Source organism: Homarus americanus, unplaced genomic scaffold (genome assembly GCF_018991925.1).
Source record: "Homarus americanus isolate GMGI-L3 unplaced genomic scaffold, GMGI_Hamer_2.0 scaffold49742, whole genome shotgun sequence".
Taxonomy (NCBI): Eukaryota; Metazoa; Arthropoda; class Malacostraca; order Decapoda; family Nephropidae; genus Homarus; species Homarus americanus.
The window spans coordinates 8,771-11,795 of NW_024747185.1; positions in this window are offsets into that span (position 1 = coordinate 8,771).

Genomic DNA, 3,025 nt, shown 5'->3' on the forward strand with positions numbered 1-3,025 from the left:
CAACACGGGCTTCGTTGCATGTGTTTGAAGTCTTATGTTGGAAATTCTCACAGTCCAATGGAAGGAGGTTTGGTTCTACCCCGACATCACGGCAGATTTCCTTCAATATATTTGCTGTGAGATCCCTTACTTCGTCATGCCTTATGCATAAGAAGCCCCCTACTAAAACTACAACTACTACTTTTTTTTCCAGCATCCCCCAATAGCCACACCTTCGCCACGATTTTATTATCTTAATATTAAATATCCTAATACATAAGTAGCCATCCTATCTGTGTTGAATTAGTTGAGCCGCAGATCTATGCGGCATTCAGTGACTGTAGCCTCATAGTCAATATCTGCAGCAGTTGTCGGAATTGGGGCAGAAGCTTTCGTTCCCCTGAGCCAGAGCAAAGCCGATCGAAGGAGAGAGAAAGACAGTCGACACCTCATCCAGGCTGTAACATAACTTCTGGGCTGCTGCTTCTGTTCGGAGATCACCTCCGCGAGTCTGGCGTAGAAACATCTTGCACTTGGTCCCATCCCACCACAGTTTGTGAACACTAGAGGAGTGAAGCTGCATTGATCAACGTTTTAAATTCTCTCCCCATATGCCCTTCTCTTTTTATTCTCGTTCCTCCTATGTGCAGCATCGAGAGCTAGGTTACGGTGACATGCGGCCATGGGATCAGAAATCCTAATGACGAAGAAAGCTCGCTGTCCCCGCGTCCAGAATCCTCGAGCACTGACGTCAACACGGGCTTCGTTAAATGTGTTTGAAGTCCTATGTTGAAAGATCTCACCATCCAATGGAAGGAGGGTCGGTTCTACCATGACATCCCGGCAGATTTCCTTCAACATATTTGCTGTGAGGTCCCTTACTTCGTCATGCCTCATGCATATGAAGCCCCCTTTCTTGCACACCATGGCGTGATCGCCGTCATATGAAAAGCAACACACGCATTGGGAGGGCAAACCTTCTACTGGCCGACCGTACCTTAGAGCAATGGCATCTGAAAAATCTTGTATATTAAGACTACTACTACTACTACTACTACGAACAATAATAATAATAATAATAATAATAAAAATAATAAAAATAATAATAAAAATAATATAAATAATAATAATAATAATAATAATAATAATAATAATAATAATAATAATAATAATAATAATAATAATAATAATAATAATAATAATAATAATAATAATAATAATAAAAATAATAATAATAATATAATAGTAATAATAATAATAATGATAATAATAATAATAATAATAATAATAATAATAAAAATAATAATAATAATATTAATAATATTAATAATAATAATAATAATAATAATAATAATAATAATAATAATCCTAGATTTTTCCAAATACAAACAGCAACAGCTAAATAAAGAAAGACCTAAAAATATATTTAAATTCTTTATTAAGATTTAAGTATACACTCAATACTTAGCTTCAGCTTTATTTTAGGCAATACATTTGTCGGTAAGCAGGATTAACGTCGGCTTTTAATGAGTTATATTTCATTTTTCTTTTCTTAAGAAAATGTCTAGTATGGTAGAAGATTCACAAGTAATAAACTCAGTGATAAATATGTTGGTATTAAGTAGGTAGTGCCCCTACTAGCCGGACACAGCAGTCCAGCCTGTCACCTCTCCGCCCATCCATCATAAGAACTAGTTTATTCTTCTGTTTGGGACCAAAGCAGATGTCGGAGGCGGACGTAACTGTCGCCCAGGGTGCGGAACACTATGCCGGGTAACATTCATTGTTGCGTTTGTGCTAGCCAGAACCAAAATTCCACTAGCTGTGATTGTGCGAGAAACAACCGACCATGTGTGGTTTGCAGAAAGGGAAACAATTGTCGGAACCCATATGGCAGGGATCCGACAAGGAGGCCACGGTGGATATCACCGGGACCCAATCGCCCTATGATATCCTAAATGATAGCAGTGAGACTACTCAACCTGAAAATGTAGTACTAATAAACGCTGCTCCAATAGTAGCAGATGTCTACGAGGTGAATGAGAGACAGCCACCACAGTGAAATGGCATGCCGAGGGAAAATGCGGACATATGGGTTAAAGTAACTTACTCAGAAATTGCCAGGTGGTCGCCAGCTAACCTGTTTGAACCACCCAAGTGTGCGGCTACCAAAGAAATGATTCAGGAGATGATTCGCCTCATAACTGAGTACACTCAGGACTTCTTCCTTGCCCCTTTAGCTCTTCACATACTGACAATAATACTATATCTATTCTGTCAGAGGACACACATACAAAGACTAAGCACAAAGAAAATGCGGCAACAATAAAAAGAAGATTGACAATGTGGCAGAATGAGGCCCTTGATGATCTCCTATGTGAAGCAAAAACACTGCAGGAGAGACTAAAATTTACAGGAGACGGAAAGCAAAACACTGATGATGTTGCAAGAATGTTTGGAAACAAAATGCGTGTGGAAAAAGTGTCTTTGGTGGTAAGATCTCTCACAGAGGAATCCTTCGGCGGGGTTCTGCCAATAAACAGAGAGACATTAAAGCAACTGAAAGAAAAACATCCCCCTGTAAGTGAAGACTAAGTCATCAGGTTCAAGGGTGACTATATCCCACATAATGCTGTCCTGTTCGAGAAAATAATAGGAGGAATGGTGTGGAAAAAGGCACTGAAGACTCGAGGAGATACCGGCCTTTCAGGTCTGGATGCAAACGGTTGGAGAGTCATCCTCAGGACTAACAAGTTTGGTCCGTAGCAGGTGATCTCTGCACTGCCATTGCCGTCCTTGCACGAAAGCAGGCATCCTCGTGCTGCCAACACCTCCATGTTCTGACGGCCTGCCGCTTCATTCCCCTGGATAAGAATCCAGGATGTAGGCCTATAGGGGAGGGGAAAGTACTGAGGCGGATCATCGGAAAATGCATAATGGAGGTGGTAAAGGATGATGTCAGGGCAGCAGCAGGGAACCTGCAAGTTTGTGCTGGCAACCAGGCTGGAGGGGAAGCTGCCATTCACGCCATGAAAACGATATTTGA